The sequence below is a fragment of the Aegilops tauschii genome, chromosome 7 (assembly GCF_002575655.3).
Source record: "Aegilops tauschii subsp. strangulata cultivar AL8/78 chromosome 7, Aet v6.0, whole genome shotgun sequence".
NCBI classification, from domain to species: domain Eukaryota; kingdom Viridiplantae; phylum Streptophyta; class Magnoliopsida; order Poales; family Poaceae; genus Aegilops; species Aegilops tauschii.
The window spans coordinates 567,294,753-567,313,518 of NC_053041.3; positions in this window are offsets into that span (position 1 = coordinate 567,294,753).

Consider the following 18,766-nt stretch of genomic DNA (forward strand, 5'->3'; position numbering starts at 1 on the left):
TGTTTATATGTTTTGCTGTCTATATTCTGTGCAGTAATATATTTTGTAACCTGTGCAAATATCAGAAAAGAAAAAAAATCCTAATATTCATACTAGTGGCGCACCATACAGCACATTAGTGGCGCACTGCTATAAAAAGTACTAGTGGCGCACTGTGTGTTAGTGCGCCATTAGTAACCCAGAGAACAAGGTAAATATGGCCCCCTGGGTGGCATACTAATGGCGCACCATGGGACATACTAATGGCGCACTTCCTGGTGCGCCACTACTGTCTGGCATACTAATGGCGTGATGATAGTTTCGCAACTGTAGTGCGCCATTAATGGCCAAAACAGGTGCGCCACTAACAGGCCTTTTCCTAGTAGTGGGTCGAGCAAAAATTCCACTATTTCCTCTCGCATTGCTCGTACGCGATCCTCTGGTAGGAGCTTATCCCGCATCTCCCTCATCTTTAAAGAAGGAGATCAATATGCATATATTAGTTGTGTGTATATATATTAGATAATGATGTAAAAATTGTGAATAGTGTTCTGGCAAACATACCCATTTGTCTCTACCATTTCTTCTCCTTTCGGACGTCATCATGCGAATGTTCTCGCAAACGTAGTATGCACATAAATTATTCCCCGACGCCCGCTTCAGGGCCTTTACGAGAATAGAATTCAATCAGATAATAATTAATCAAGCATGATAATGGTATTGAAACTAGAATTAAAGAGATGGTAGCTAGCTAGTACTAGCTACTTAATTAATTACCTTGGGTCGAGACCATTTCAGCTTTTGTTTCCACTAACCTTCAAAATGTTGAGGTAATTGCTCTTGTAATTCTAGTAAATCCAAAACCCGTCTGAAATTCATGAACCTTGCCATGCTATCATGGAATGGCATCAACATGCTGGGGTAAAAAAAAATGTACCATTTGGGGCAGGTTGTGGTATAAGCTTCTCACAAACCAGAGCTTCTCACAAGAAAGCCTCATGGTTTCTATAGGGAAACGTGTCACCTTTGTGGACAAAACAATATTCGTCACCTCTTCTTCATTTAAATTTTTTTCCTGGTGTCAATATATAACAACAGGAGTGTCGTGTTAAATTTTGGATTTTTTCGGGGACCGTTTGGACATTTTTATACGTTAATTGAATTTTCTAGGCATTTATGTGCATAATTCAAAATTGAACTACATGCACGTGCTCCATCCGTAAAAACGGGTTGCAAAATCAAATGTTTGTCCTTGCTTGCAAGATTAGGTCACATGCAAGAAATGAGAACGAATGTCAAACACCTTGACATTGTCGCTCGGCCGCTAACATTGAGATACATGGTTTTAAAATTATAGTAAATCGAAAACTCATCTGAAATTCATGAAACTTGACATGATATGATGGAACGGCAGCGACATGCCGTGGTACAAATATTGTCCCGTTTGGGGCATGTGTGGGTATAAGCTTCTCGCAAACCAGAGCTTCTCTCACAACAAGCCTGATCGTTTCGGTAGGGTACGTGCCACCTTGGGGGATGAAACGATATCTGTTGCCTCTTGTTGCTTTCAAAAAATTTCTCGTGTCAACATAGAACAACAGGAGTGTCGTGTTAAATTTTGGATTTTTTCGGGATCGTTTGGACATTTTTGTACGTTAATTGAGTTTTCTAGGCATTTACGTGTATAATTCAAAATTGAACTACATGCACGTGCTCCGTCCATAAAAACGGGTTGCAAAATCAAATGTTTGTCCTTGGTTGCATGCTTAGGTCCCACGCAAGAAATGGGAACGAAAGTCAAACACCCTGCCATGGTCACTCGACCGCAAACATTGGGATACCTGGTTTTTAAATTCTAGTAAATCCAAAGCTCGTTTGAAATTCGTGAAACTTGGCATGCAATCATGCAGCGGCATCAACATGCCGTGGTAAATTTTTTGTCTCATTTGGGGCAGGTTTGGGATATGCTTCTCACAAACCAGAGCTTCTCACAACAAGCCTGATGGTTTCGGTAGGGAACGTCCCACCTTTGGGGACGAAACGATATCCATTGCCTCTTATTGCTTTCAAAAAATTTCTCGTGTGAACATAGAACAACAGGTGTGTTGTGTCAATTTTTGGGATTTTTCAGGGTACGTTTGGACATTTTTATGCATTAGTTGATTTTTAATGCATTTATGTGCATAATTCAAATTTGAAGTACATGCACATGCTCTGATGCATATAAATTGGTTGAAAATTCAAATCTGTGTCCTTGGTTGCATGCTTAGGTCCCATGCAAGAAATGGGAACGAATGTCAAACACCCTGCCATAGTCACTCGGCCGCAAACTTTGAGATACCTGGTTTTAAATTCTAGTAAATCCAAAGCTCGTCTGAAATTCATGAAACTTGGCATGCTATCATGGAGAGGCATCAACATGCCGTGGTAAATTTTTTGTCCCATTTGGGGCAGGTTTCGGGATATGCTTCTCACAAATTAGATCTTCTCACAACAAGCCTGATGGTTTCGCTAGGGAACGTCCCACCTTTGGGGACGAAACGATATCCATTGCCTCTTATTGCTTTCAAAATTGTTCTCGTGTCAACATAGAACAACATGAGTGTTGTGTCAAATTTTGGGAGTTTTCGGGGTTCGTTTGGACATTTTTATGCATTAATTGAGTTTTCAATGAATTTATGTGCATAATTCAAATTTGAAGTACATGCACATGCTCTAATGCATATAAATTGGTTGAAAATTGAAATCTGTGTCCTTGCTTGCATGCTTAGGTCCCATGCAAGAAATGGGAATGAATTTCAAACACCCTGCCACGGTCACTCCGCCTCAAACATTGAGATACCTGGGTTTTAAATTCTAGTAAATCCAAAGCTCGTCTGAAATTCATGAAACTTTGCATGCTATCATGGAGCGGCATCAACATGCTGTGGTAATTTTTTTGTCCCATTTAGGGCATGTTTGGGGAAATGCTTCTCACAAACCAGAGCTTCTCACAACAAGCCTGATGGTTTCGGTACGGAACGTCCCACCTTTGGGACGAAACGCTATCCATTGCCTCTTATTGCTTTCAAAAAAATTCTAGTGTCAACATAGAACAACAGGAGTGTTGTGTCAATTTTTGAGATTTTTCGGGGTTCGTTCAGACGTTTTTATGCATTAATTGAGTTTTTAAAGCATTTATGTGCATAATTCAAATTTGAACTACATGCACATGCTCTAATGCATATAAATTGGTTGAAAAATCAAATATGTGTCCTTGGGTGCATGCTTAGGTCCCATGCAAGAAATGGAAATGAATTTCAAACACCAGGGCACCGTTGATTGCCGGCAAAACGTTGAGATACTTTGTTTTTAAATTCTAGTGAATCCAAAACTCGTCTAAAATTCATGAAATTTGCCACGCTATCATGGAATGGCACCCGACATGCTGTGGTATTTTTCGTGTCCATTTTGAGAGAAGGCGCACTCGAATAACAGCCAACAAAGGCATTTTGAAAAAATAGCTGCCACTTTAATATCTCAAACGTTTGTATAATTCAAATCATGTGCGTTATGTTAACCATTCATGTGACGCCACGTGTCTTCATTTTAATGACTATAGGAGGTGCCGTACGGACAGCTGCTTGACCTTGACTGAACGAGAGGCGTGCGAGCGAAGTCCGGTGCACAGGTTGACCGAGAGGCGTGCAAGCTGTCCTCCAATGCGCAGGCTCATCGGGAAGCGTGCGAGTTGTACGCTGCGCAGGCTCACTGGGAAGCAAGCACTTTGACTTCCATGGCCGCCCGCCTTCCTCTCCATTAATGGCGCCCAAGCCGCTGTTTAATATGGGCGGCCTTACTGTTCACCTCCCATTCCCCTCCCTCCCGCAGACCTCCACCAAAGCCATGGCGCAGAATGATTATCTGCCACTAGTCTTCAAGCTTGGTGAAGTCAACTCCAAGCCGGAGGAGATAGAAAATAAGGAGGAATGGGGCCTCATGGACATGGCCTAGAACAAGCTGGCCGCGGCGGTTGCTGCCCCCGCTTCCGTCCCAGCTCCCATCCCCGCGCCCGCGCCAGCGACCATCCCCGTAGCATTGACAGGCTGGTTGCCGAGCACTATCGCAGAGCTAGAAGCCGCGGGCATCAGCGAGGTTTCCACGGACCCGCGCGAGCTCGTGTACATGCAAGCGCCAGCGCCCGTGCCCATGCCCGTGGCGCCCCTTCACCCACCGTGGCGTCGGCACCCGTGCGTTTGGCTGCACCCGCCGCGCCTGTGCCCCTTCCCATGCGTGCCCCTCCACCCACTGCGGCGCCGGTCCCCGTGCGTTTGGCTGCACCCGCCGCGCTCGTGCCCGTGCGCGTGCCCCCCTCAGCGGCATGGGATGCTGCCGTCGACCCCTACCTCTCAGCGGAGCCAGTTGGCGTCGTCCCGCGCCCCGCCCATCGATCGCGCGACGAGATGATGTTTCATTTACAAGTGAAGAACATTTTATGCTGCCTTGAATACTTCAGCAATGGCGTCCCGGAGGACGACAACGACAACGACGGCGTGGCACGCCGCCTCCGCCGCCGCCGGAAATAGTTTTTTGCGGTTTAATACTGTATCTCGAATTCTCGATCATATGAATATAAATTCGTAGTGTGACTGAATGAAAGATATGGTTTGAACGAACTTGCGTTTTTCTCTCTTAGTGTACAGACTTATCAAACGATTTTCTTTCGGAAAAAATGCCAATGGTTTTTAAATATAAAACACTCATCGCAAACATTTAAGTTAGAACACCCGTATGCAAACCGACAGCTTCCCCAGGAAGCCAAGGGAGAATGTTCCGAGCAGGATTTGTGCAGCTCTTGATCGCAAACATTTTAGTTAGAACACCCGTATGCAAAGCGACAATTTCCCCAGAAAGCCAAGAGAAAATGTGCTGAGCAGGATTTCTGCAGCTCTTGATCACAAACGTTTTAGATAAAACACCCTATGCAAAGTTAGAGCTATGGTCTTCCCCCTTAAGTTGAAGGAAAATTCGCAGTGTAGGATTTGTGCATCCCTTCAATGCAAACGGTTGTTTTGGATGACCTGTGTGCAGCCACATACAAACAATTTGGTAAGGTTTCCAGCTGTCATATTGGGTATGTTGCCATTTGTCAAACTAGAAAGATTGACATTCTTTCATCTAGTAACATTGCCATTTGTCAATCCTTGTAACACTGCGATTTGTCAAAATATGCAGCTAAAAATCACTAGCACTATCTAATTTTTGCAACTAAAATCACTAGCACTATCTAATTTTTATGGATTAACTGAGTTTTCAATGAATTTATGTGCATAATTCAAATTTGAACTACATGCACATGCTCTAGTGCATATAAATTGGTTGAAAAATCAAATCTTTGTCCTTGGGTGCATTCTTAGGTCCACTAAAAGAATTGGGATTGAATTTCAAACACCAGGGCATCGTTGATTTGACAGCGGGCGGCGCAGTTCCCGATACGGCTTTAATGCAAACGAGGGAGAGGGTAGCGGTTCCCGAAATGTTGAACGGCTAATGATGCATCCTCCTTCAATTAGCATCGTGTGAATGCATGAGGGAAGTAATGGGAGGAGGACCGGGAAAAGAGGCAGCACGATGTGAATGCAACGCAGTTTGCACTCATATAAAGGCGCCCTTCCATTCCAATGCATCTACCACATCGTACGCACCTAAGCATTTGCCTAAGCACCTACACTAATAAGCGCGAAAGTGCTCACTCCAGACCCATGGCGGCGATGCGCGCGAGTGGCCAGAGGCTGTGCCAGATGGTCCACGACGCCGGCCTACGGCATGGCACCGAGGATCTTCTCCAGATGGTGTTGGCGACCGGCTGCTGGATGGCCACCGTCGACGCCAGCTACGACTCTCAGTTGGACTAGATGATCGTTGCCACCACCAACAAGTTCACCGTCGTCAAGAAGCTCGCGGACGACATCGCCGTACTCCTCCAGCACGCATTGCTTGCCACCCTAATCGGCCTCCATGGTCGGAACCTCTTTCAAGCACTGGTTGCCCTGTGATTGCCTGCCGGCACAACGAAGAATGTCCACCTGGAGGTCGCGCTCGCCGCGAGGCGCCTCGCCCTGCTAGAATTTGTCGACCTAGACATCCATGTGTATGAGCACATCGTGTGCATAGGTATCTACAAGGCCAGTGAGGACGATACGACGCTGTCCTTCTTCAACCAGCTGGAAGCCTTGGATGCCTTTGCTGAGAAGCACCTTGACCTCGCCACAAAAGCCGCCGCTCCTTAGCCGCCAGTCGGTGGCCCGGCGCACTGAGTTGAGGAGGAGGAGGTCGTACGTTGATGGATGCATCTTTCTTCTTGCCTCCTGTAACCACCACTGCGATCGCGTCATCGTGGGCTTAATTCTTATTATGCTATTGCATTCTCGTTCCAGTCAATACAGACATGCGTGATCCCTTTGCTTAATTATATGCATCACTGTAACTAGTACACCATCTGTAAATTTATAAGTTATGCTGCTAGTGTTTGGGGCCGGGGCACGATCACGCACGTTCATGTGCATGCGGTTGCCCCGGGCGCGGCGCGACGATGCAGTTACGCACTGCAAAAACTACCATGCAGGGGACGTGGAATTGACCATTGGGCGGCAACAGTCGGTCATCCGGGTGCCCAATAAAGGATGCAAAGAGTGATCCTACAGCAGCAAGGACCAGCTTCCCTACCGATAGCTCATTTAATAGAACTCCCAAGTTAAGTCTGCTAAGGCTGGAGTAGTCATCAGATGGGTGACCGGATGGGAAGTGGCCTCGATGTTAAATTAACTGATGTGATGGGTCACCGTAAACATTTAATTGTGTTGAATGTATATAGGGCTCCATCATATTAGTTGAATTAACCTCGAGGTCCTTGTTTTGTAATTTTTGACATTTTATTTGTACACATGTTGATTGGCTTGAAGAAGGTCTATCTCGTTACTTTTTGATAATTTTTGTTTTTGAACACATGTTGATTGGCTTGAATGAAGGTCTATCCCGTTACTTTACGACATGTTTCCAAAACATGAACCTCGAGGTTATTTTAACTAATAGGACGGAGCACTATATACATTCAACACAATTAAATGCTTTCCAAAAAAGTGATATGATTTCTGTGAAACTTATAAGTCATGTATGTCAAATTAACCTCTGTGTACTTGTTCTCAAATTAACCTCCGGGCCTTTTTGCCGCGTATCACACACATCATGTTTAGTTGAACCGTTTATGTTCTCTTCCCTAATCGAAAACAGTTCATTCGACTGAACCGTATGCCGCATATCACACACACCTTGATCTGGCTGACCGTTTCTGTTGCTTTCCCTAATAGCAAACAGTTCATCGGAGCGAACTGTATGCCATATATCGCACACACATTGATATGGCTGCCCGTTTCTGTTGTTCTGCCTCATCGCAAACAGTTTGAATGGATTAACCGTGTGCCCTGCATCGCACACACAACTAAAATCTGAACTGTGTTTGATGGCTCCGCCATCGCAAATGTTTTGCAACTTTTTTGACGGTTTTTTACACCACCATTTGCGATTATTGGATCGCACACAGCTTTGTCGAAGGGTCTCTGAACGTAGTGTCGCATTAGCAGCAACCTGCAGTAGTGATGCATGTAGTGTATTAAGTTCATGGAGAAATGGAGTAATGCAATAAGAACGATGACATGATGTAGACAAGATCTATTTATGTAGAAATAGATCCCGTCGTTTTATCCTTAGTAGCAACGATACATACATGTCGGTTCCCCTTCTGCCACTAGGATCAACCACCATAAGATCGAACCCACTACAAAGCACCTCTTCCCATTGCAAGCTAAATAGATCAAGTTGGCCAAACAAAACCCAAATATCAGAGAAGAAATACGAGGCTATAAGCAATCATGCATATAAGAGATCAAAGAAACTCAAATAACTTTCATGGATATAAAAAGATAGATCTGTTCATAAACTCAAAGTTCATCCAATCCCAGCAAACACACCGCAAAAAGAGTTACATCATATGGATCTCCAAGAGACCATTGTATTGAGAATCAAACGAGAGAGAGGAAGCCATCTAGCTACTAACTACGGACCCGAAGGTCTACAAAGAACTACTCACGCATCATCGAAAAGTCACCAATGGAAGTGGTGAACCCCTCGGTGATGGTGTCTAGATTGGATCTGGTGTATCTGGACTCTACGGCAGCTGGAATTGATTTTCGTCGATTCCCCTAGGGTTTCTGGAATATTGGGGTATTTATAGAGCAAAGAGGCAGTTCATGGGGCACCCGAGGTGGGCACAACCCACCTGGGTGCGCCTGGGCCCCGAGGCGCGCCCTGGTGGGTTGTGCTCCCCTTGGATCACCCCCTAGGTGCTTCTCCGGCCCATTGGATGTCTTCTGGTCCAAAAAAAATCTCCAAAAAGTTTCGTTGTGTTTGGACTCCGTTTGGTATTGATTTCCTGCGATGTAAAAAACATGCAGAAAATAGCAACTGGCACATGGCACTATGTCAATAGGTTAGTACCAAAAAGTGATATAAAATGACTATAAAACATCCAAGATTAATAATATAACAACATGTAACAATAAAAAATTGTAGATACGTTGGAGACGTATCAAGGCGGGGGCGGCGGCGCGTCGCGCGGGGAGGAGGCCGTACGCGAGCTCCAGCGTCGGGGAGGCGAGACGGCATCGAGGGAGGCAACGGCGGTAGCCTGGCGGCGTCTCTATGTCGCAGTGGTCGCGCAGCGTCGAGAAGCAGAGGGAGTTGTGACATTTTTCAAGTGCTATATATATAAGGGCCCCCCTTTAGTCCCGGTTGGAGCCACCAACCGGGACTAAAGGTCACTTTTGGCTAGTCGAAGCAACAGGAAGCGCAGGCCTTTAGTCGCGGTTGGTGGCTCCAACCGGGACTAAAGGGGGGCCTTTAGTCGCGGTTGGAGCCACCAACCGCGACTAAAGGTGGTGTGCTGCCACGCGAGGGGCGCGGTGGATGTTTAGTCCCACCTCGCTAGTTGAGAGGAGCCAACACCTGTTTATAAGCCCCGGCGCAGCCACTGCATCGAGCTCCTCTCTAATGCAGGTTGTCTGGGCCACTACAACAACAATTAGAGGACGTCTAACTTGTTTTTGCAGCATGTGCTATGTGATGTGATATGGCCAGAAGATGTGATGAATGATATATGTGATGTATGAGATTGATCATATTCTTGTAATAGCAATCACGACTTGCATGTCGATGAGTATGACAACCGGCAGGAGCCATAGGAGTTGTCTTTATTTTTTGTATGATCTGCGTGTCATTGATTAACGCCATGTAAATTACTTTACTTTATTGCTAAGCACGTTAGCCATAGAAGTAGAAGTAATCGTTGGCGTGACAACTTCATGAAGACACAATGATGGAGATCATGATGATGGAGATCATGGTGTCATGCCGGTGACAAAGATGATCATGGTGCCCCGAAGATGGAGATCAAAGGAGCAAAATGATATTGGCCATATCATGTCACTATTTGATTGCATGTGATGTGTATCATGTTTACATCTTATTTGCTTAGAACGACGGTAGTAAGTAAGATGATCCCTCACTAAAATTTCAAGAGACGTGTTTCCCCTAACTGTGCACCGTTGCGAAGGTTCGTTGTTTCGAAGCACCACATGATGATCGGGTGTGATAGATTCTAACGTTCGAATACAAAGGGTGTTGACGAGCCTAGCATGTACAGACATGGCCTCGGAACACATGCGAAACACTTAGGTTGACTTGACGAGCCTAGCATGTACAGACATGGCCTCGGAACACAAGAGACCGAAAGGTCGAACATGAGTCGTATAGTAGATACGATCAACATGGAGATGTTCACCGATGATGACTAGTCCGTCTCACGTGATGATCGGACACGGCCTAGTTTGACTCGGATCATGTATCACTTAGATGACTAGAGGGATGTCTATCTGAGTGGGAGTTCAATAATGAGATGAACTTCATTATCATGAACATAGTCAAAAGGTCTTTACAAATTATGTCATTGCGCTTAAGTTCTACTGTTTAAGATATGTTCCTAGAGAAAATTTAGTTGAAAGTTGGTAGTAGCAATTATGCGGACTGGGTCCGTAAACTGAGGATTGTCCTCATTGCTGCACAGAACGCTTATGTCCTTAATGCACCGCTCGGTGTGCTGAACCTCAGCGTCGTCTGTAGATGTTGCGAAACATCTGACATACACGTTTTGATGAATACGTGATAGTTCAGTGAGTAATGCTAACGGTTTAGAATTGTGGCACCAAAGACGGTTTTTCGAAACGTCGCAGAACATATGAGATGTTCCGAAGACTGAAATTGGGATTTCAGACTAGTGCCCACGACAAGAGGTATGAGACCTCTGACAAGTTTCTTAAGCCTGCAAACTAAGGGAGAAAAGCTCAATCGTTGAGCATGTGCTCAGATTGTCTGAGTACCACAATCGCTTGAATCGAGTGGGAGTTAATCTCCCAGATGAGATACTGATGGTTCTCCATAGTCACTGTCACCAAGCTAGTAGAGCTTCGTGATGAACTATAACATATCAGGGATAGCCATGATGATCCTTGAGCAACTCGCGATGTTTGACACCGCGAAAGTAGAAATCAAGAAGGAGCATCAATTGTTGATGGTTAGTAAAACCACTAGTTTCTAGAAGGGCAAGGGGAAAAGGGATACTTCATGAAACAGCAAATCATTTGCTGCTCTAGTGAAGAATCCCAAGGTTGAACCCAAACCCGAGACTAAGTGCTTCTGTAATGAGGGGAACGGTCACTGAAGCAGTACTACCCTAGATACTTGGTAGATGAGAAGGCGGGCAAGGTCGACAGAAGTATATTGGACATACGTTATATGAATGTGTACTTTAGTAGTACTCCTAGCAGCACTGGGGTATTAGATACCGGTTCGGTTGCTAAGTGTTAGTAACTCGAAATAAAAGCTGCGGAATAAATGGAGACTAGCTAAAGGTGAGATGACGATGTGTGTTGGAAGTGTTTCCAAGGTTGATGTGATCAAGCATCGCATGCTCCCTCTACCATCAAGATTGGTGTTTGTGTTGAGCATAAACATGATTGGATTATGTTTATCGCCATACGGTTATTCATTTAAGGAGAATAATGGTTACTCTGTTTATTTGAATAATACCTTCAATGGTCTTGCACCTAAAATGAATGGTTCATTGAATCTCGATCGTAGTGATACACATGTTCATGCCAAAAGATATAAGATAGTAATGATAGTACCACATACTTGTGGCACTGCCACTTGAGTCATATTGGTATAGAACGCATGAAGAAGCTCCATGTAGATGGATCTTTGGACTCACTCGTTTTTGAAAAGATTGAGACATGCGAACCATGTCTATTGGTATATATGCATGAAGAAACTCCATGCAGATGGATCATTTGGACTCACTTGATTTTGAATCACTTGAGACATGCAACTCATACCACATGGGCAAGATGACTGAAAGTCCTCGTTTTCAGTAAGATGGAACAAGAGAGCAACTTATTGGAAGTAATACATTTTGATGTATGCAGTCCAATGAGTGCTGAGGCATGCAGTGGATATCGTTATGTTCTTACTTCACAGATGATTTGAGTAGATGCTGAGTGTATTTACTTGATGAAACACAAGTCTGAATTATTGAAAGGTTCAAGTAATTTCAGAGTGAAGTTGAAGATCGTCGTGACAAGAGGATAAAATGTCTGTGATATGATCATAGAGATGAGTATTTGAGTTACGAGTTTGGCACACAATTAAGACATTGTGGAAAGTTTTTCACAATTAATACCGCCTGGAGCACCATAGTGTGATGGTGTGTCCAGACATCATAGCTGCACCCTATTGGATATAGTGCATACCATGATGTCTCTTATCGAATTACCACTATCGTTTATGGGTTATGCATTAGAGAAAACCGCATTCACTTTAAAAGGGGCACCACGCAATTCCGTTGAGACGACACCGTTTAGAGAAACCTAAGTTGTCATTTCTTAAAAGTTTGGGGTTGCGATGCTTATGTGAAAAAGTTTCAGGCTGATAAGCTCGAACCTAAAGCGGATAAATGCATCTTCATAGAAACCCAAAACAGTTGGGTATACCTCCTATTTCAGATCTGGAAGCAAAAGTAATTGCTTCTAGAGACAGGTCCTTTCTCGAGGAAAAGTTTCTCTCGAAAGAATTGAGTGGGAGGATGGTGGAGACTTGATAAGGTTATTGAACCGTCACTTCGACTAGTGTATAGCAGGGCACAAGAAGTTGTTTCCTGTGGCACCTACACCAATTGAAGTGGAAGCTTATGATAGTGATCATGAAACTTCGGATCAAGTCACTACCAAACCTCGTAGGACGACGAGGATGCATGCTACTTCAGAGTGGTACATGATCCTGTCTTGAAAGTCATGTTGTTAGACAACAATGAACCTATGAGCTATGGAGAAGCGATGGTGGGCCCATATTCCGACAAATGGTTAGAAGCCATGAAATCCGAGATAAACGGATCTTTGAGAAGAAGACGGACGTGGACGGTAATGTTACCGTCTATGAAGCTCGACTTGTGGCAAAGAGTATTTCCACAAGTTCAAGGAGTTGACTACGATGAGATTTTCTCATCCGTAGCGATGCTTAAGTCCGTCGGAATCATGTTAGCATTAGCTGCATTTATGAAATCTGGCAGATGGATGTCAAAACAAGTTTCCTTACCAGTTTTCGTAAGGAAAGGTTGTATGTGATACAATCAGAAAGGTTTTGTCGATCCTAAGGATGCTAAAAGGTATGCTAGCTCCAGCGATCCTTCCATGGACTAGAGCAAGCATCTCGAAGTCAGAATATACGCTTTGATGGAGTGATCAAAGTTTTTGGGTTTATACGAAGTTTGTTAGAAACTTGTATTTAAAATAAAGTGAGTGGGAGTGCTACAACATTTCTGATAAGTATATGTGAATGACATATTGTTGATCCGAAATGATGTAAAATTTCTGGAAAGCATAAAGGGTTGTTTGAAAGGAGTTTTTCAAAGGAAGACCTGGATAAAAGCTGCTTACATATTGGGCATCAAGATCTATAGAGATAGATCAAGACGCCCGATGATACTTTTAAAGAACGCACACCTTGACATGATTTTGAAAGAGTTGAAAATAGATCAGCAAAGAAGGAGTTCTTGGCTGTGTTACAAGGTGTGAGTATTGAGTAAGACTCAAGACCTGACCACAGCAGAAGAGAGAGAAAGGACGAAGGTCGTCCCCTATGCTTTAGACGTAGGCTCTACAGTATGCTATGTTGTGTACCGCACATGAAGTGTGCCTTGCCATGAGTTGGTCAAGGGGTACGATAGTGATCCGGGAATGGATCACATGACAGCGGTCGAACTTATCCTTAGTATCTAGTGGACTAAGGAATTTTCTCGATTATGGAGGTGAAAAGGAGTTCGTCGTAAAGGGTTACGTCGATGCGAACTTTGACACTGATCTGGATGACTCTGAGTAGTAAACCGGATTCGTATAGTAGAGCAGTTACTTGAAATGGCTCCAAGTAGTGCGTGGTAGCATCCACAAGATGACATAGATATTCGTAAAGCACACACGGACCTGAAAGGTTCAGACCCGTTGACTAATAACCTCTCTCACAAGCATAACATGATCAAACCAGAACTCATTGAGTGTTAATCACATGGTGATGTGAACTAGATTGTTGACTCTAGTAAACTCTTTGGATGTTGGTCACATGGTGATGTGGACTAGATTATTGACTCTAGTGCAAGCGGGAGACTGTTGGAAATATGCCCTAGAGGCAATAATAAATAGGTTATTATTATATTTCCTTGTTCATGATAATCGTTTATTATCCATGCTAGAATTGTATTGATAGGAAACTCAGATACATGTGTGGATACATAGACAACACCATGTCCCTAGTAAGCCTCTAGTTGACTAGCTCGTTGATCAATAGATGGTTACGGTTTCCTGAACATGGACATTGGATGTCGTTGATAACGGGATCACATCATTAGGAGAATGATGTGATGGACAAGACCCAATCCTAAGCCTAGCATAAGATCGTGTAGTTCGTTTGCTCAGAGCTTTTCTAATGTCAAGTATCATTTCCTTAGACCATGAGATTGTGCAACTCCCGGATACCGTAGGAATGCTTTGGGTGTACCAAACGTCACAACGTAACTGGGTGACTATAAACGTGCACTACAGGTATCTCCGAAAGTGTCTGTTGGGTTGGTACGAATCGAGACTAGGATTTGTCACTCCGTGTAAACGGAGAGGTATCTCTGGGCCCACTCGGTAGGACGTCATCATAATGTGCACAGTGTGACCAAGGGGTTGATCACGGGATGATGTGAGTTACGGAACGAGTAAAGAGACTTGCCGGTAACGAGATTGAACAAGGTATCAGGATACCGACGATCGAATGTCGGGCAAGTGACATACCGATAGACAAAGGGAATTGTATACGGGATTGATTAATCCTCGACATCGTGGTTCATCCGATGAGATCATCGTGGAACATGTGGGAGACAACATGGGTATCCAGATCCCGCTGTTGGTTATTGACCGGAGAACATCTCGGTCATGTCTGCATGGTTCCCGAACCCGTAGGGTCTACACACTTAAGGTTCGATGACGCTAGGGTTATAGGGAAAGTATGTACGTGGTTACCGAATGTTGTTCGGAGTCCCGGATGAGATCCCGGACGTCACGAAGGAGTTCCGGAATGGTCCGGAGGTAAAGATTTATATATGGGAAGTATGGTTTTGGCCACCGGAAGTGTTCCGGGCATCACCGGTAGTGTACCGGGACCACCGGAGGGGTCCGGGGGTCCACCGGGAGGGGCCACGGGCCCCGAAGGCATACATGGGCCAAGTGTGAGAAGGGACCAGCCCCTAGGTGGGCTGGGGCGCCTCCCCACCAAGGCCCATGCGCCTAGAGGGAAGAGGGGGCAAACCCTAGGGCAGATGGGCCCTTAAGGCCCATGCCTGGTGCGCCTCCCTCTCCCCCCCACTTGGCCGCCACCCCAGATGGGATTGGGGCTGCTGCCACCCTTAGGGAGGGAACCCTAGGTGGGGGCGCAGCCCTCCCTCTCCCCCTATATATAGTGGAGGCAAGGGGGCAGCCCAACACACGAGAACCTCTCTCTCTTTCGGTGCAGCCCTACCCCTCTCTCTTCCTCCTCCTCTCCCGCGGTGCTTGGCGAAGCCCTGCGGGATTGCCACGCTCCTCCATCACCACCATGCCATCGTGCTGCTGCTGGATGGAGTCTTCCCCAACCTCTCCCTCTCTCCTTGCTGGATCAAGGCGTGGGAGACGTCACCGGGCTGCACGTGTGTTGAACGCGGAGGCACCGTTCTTCGGTGCTTAGATCGGAATCAACCGCGATCTGAATCACTACGAGTACGACTCCTTCATCCGCGTTCTTGTAACGCTTCCGCATCGCGATCTACAAGGGTATGTAGATGCACTCCCCTTACCCTCATTGCTAGATTCCTCCATAGATTGATCTTGGTGATGCGTAGAAAATTTTGAATTTCTGCTATGTTCCCCAACAATAAGCCCCGGCGCAGCCACTGCATCGAGCTCCTCTCTAATGCAGGTTGTCTGGGCCTATCTCACCTGCGCTGCCTGTTGGGCCTACTGGGCCTTGCGGGCCTGCATCCGGGCCCACTATAGGTTGGGTTTCTAGTCGTATGCAGGCCGTTGTGGCCTAGTAGGCGGGATTTTTTAATTTATTTATTTTTCATTTTTTGTTTTCTGCTTTTATTTATTTTATTTTGTTTCTGAGTTGTTTTTTGCTTTATCTAGAGTTTCTTTGTGAATATTTTGCTTTAGGTAAAAAATTATATACTTTCTGTTAGTGCGAGTAGTTTTTAAATTTGAATAGTTTAAATTTGAATTATTTGAAATTTGTGTGAATCACTAGTTTGTGAATAGCTTTACTTTAAAAATAGATTTTTCAGTGACTCTTTTTCCTGCTATTTAATATTAGTGTGTTTAATCATTATATTCAATTTGGTAATTCTTAGGTTATTAAAAAAATGAAATGCCTTTGTAACAGACGAGTTTTCGTCAGAAACCTTAATACTTCGATAGAGACTGTCCATTTTGTACAGAAAGTGCATCCAGATTTTGCCGTAACCCTCTCAACTTTTTAGCACATGCTATGTGGCTGAAATGACGATACCATGCCAACTTTCAACCTTTTAAGAGTTCATTTGTAGTTCTTTTCAATTTCAGGGTCATTTGCTCAAAAAATGGTAAATGGATGAAAAATAGCAAATGAAGTCAGAAAGGGTTGAAAATTGATGACGTGGCTTCGAATGATGCATACTGAACGCACAAAAACTCTGGAGTTGAAATAAGTTTAAAAAAATGAAATTTGTAACAGACGAGTTTTCGTCCAAAACCCTGATACTTCGAAAGAGATTGTCAATTGTGTACACGAAGTGCATCCAGTTTTTGTCGTAACCCTCTCAACCTTTTAGCACATGCTATGTGTCGGGGGTTGGTGCGACATATGCCAATGGATGGCTTATCATGGTGGGAGCAAGTAGAACGTCGCCGGTGCCTGGAAGCGGGATGAGGCGTAGACACAAACGCCGGCGCACTTTACCCAGGTTCGAGGTTCTCCTAGGAGATAACACCCCTAGTCCTGCTCTGTGGGGTCTCTGCATGATCACTAAGGCACTAGTGAATACAATGATGCTCCTCGAGCTGTTTGTAGAGGTAGAAGAAAGCAAGGCTAGCCCTCTCCTCTCTCTATGGTGAGTCTAGTTCTAACAGGTCGGGAACCCTTTGCATGGGTGCCCTGGGGGGTTTATATAGGCCTACCCCCCAGGGGTACATCGGTAATCTTGCCGGGTGTAGGACCCGGCTGTCAGCGTCTCCGGCCTCCGGCTTCTCCGCTGGCTGCTGGGGCCCGCCGACTGGTGGGCCCCGCCGACTCGTCTGGTACGGAGCCGACAGGCCGCTCCCGCCGCTCGCGGGTCTTGCCGGCTGCTGATCACTGTAGCCGTGATGCTAATGACGCAGGCTTGATCGGGGGAGCGTGGCTACAGTCCCGCCGCTTGGCGGGCGATCACTGTAGCCATTCCGTGTCTTGTCTGGTTAATGGCGCACGGGTCCTGAGGGGGGAGTTGTCCGCCTGCTGGAGCTCGGCGTCCTCAAGGTCCGGCTGGTCCGGCTTCCTCCACCCTCCGGGCTCCTGCTTCCTGGTAGGGCCCGCCGTCTTCGGGCCGTACCAACAGGCGGTCGTGGGAGCAGGGCTCCGCCTGACAGGGATGATGTCAGGGGCGGAGTGGCAACAGTGCCGCGCCGGGCGGAGATCTCCGCCTGTACGGAGCACTGTGGCCACGCCCGGCCCTGGATCTGGGAGGGATGGGCTGCACTGTAGCCACTCCTTGTCTTGTCTTTCTTGATGAGGATGCAAACTTTGCGGGCACCACGGGCCGACTGCTAGGGGCCGGCTTCTCTGGAAGCCGCCCACTAGGAGTTGGCTTGTCTTGATGCCGGCTTCTGGAACTCGGCCGTCTACAGGCAGCCCGCTATTCCTCCAGCCGGCCTCTAGAAGGTGGCACTTCGTCTTGATGCCTTGAGGGGCGCAACCAGCCCCAATGTCTTGAAAGGTTCTGGGTCTCGAGTGAGCCTAACCGTGGCCCATTACTCCGACACTATGTGGGTGAAATGATGATACCATGCCAACTTTCAACCTTTTCTGAGTTCATTTGTAGTTCTTTTCAATTTCAGGGTCATTTAGCTCAAAACAAATCAGTAAATGCATGAAAAATAGCAAATGAAGTCAGAAAGGGTTAAAAAATTATTTGTACATAATATTTCTTCGCGTTTCAAATGCCAAAACACAAAAGTACACTAACTATTACAAAGATTCCCTCCCATTTGTCCGAAGTGGCACTTTCCAGATATATAAGTCTGGAAACTCACTAGAGAAGAAATTGATGACAGTGAAGCCAGTCACATCCCAGAGTGGGGTCTTTGGGTATAAAACTTTTTCTTCGCGTGTGTCCCTTTGCACCATAACCATGGACAATCTTCATCATTTAACTAGATGCTCGGGTCAATATTCACTGTGAAGGGAGCAATTTCATGGAACTTTTCATAATCTTCTGACATGTCGGTCTTGTCCTCCACTCCCATGTTGTTTCTTTTCCCTGAAAGAACTATGTGGCGCTTTGGCTCATCGTATGATGTATTCGCTTCCTTATCTTTCATTTTTCTCGGCTTGGTAGACATGTTCTTCACATAGAAAACCTGCACCACATCAATGGCTAGGACGAATGGTTCGTCTACGTCCACAAGATTGTTGAGATCCACTGTTGTCATTCCGTACCACGGGTCTTCCGTTACCCCGCCTCCTGTCAGATTGACCCATTTGCACCGAAACAAAGGGACCTTCAAATCACGTCCATAGTCAAGTTCCCATATGTCCACTATGTAACCATAATATGTGTCCTTTCCCCTCTTGCTTGTTGCATCAAAGTGGACACCACTGTTTCAGTTGGTGCTCTTTTTATCTTGGGCGATCGTGTAAAATGTATTCCCATTTATCTCATAACCTTTGAAAGTCAATATATTCGAAGATGGTAACTTGGAAAGCAAGTACATCTCATCTTCAATAGCGTCGTCATGCACGAGACGTGTCTGCAACCAACCGGTGAAAGTCCTCGTTTGTTCACGTGTAATCCAGTCGTCAGACTGCTCCGGGTGTTTGGAGCGTAGAATATTCTTGTGTT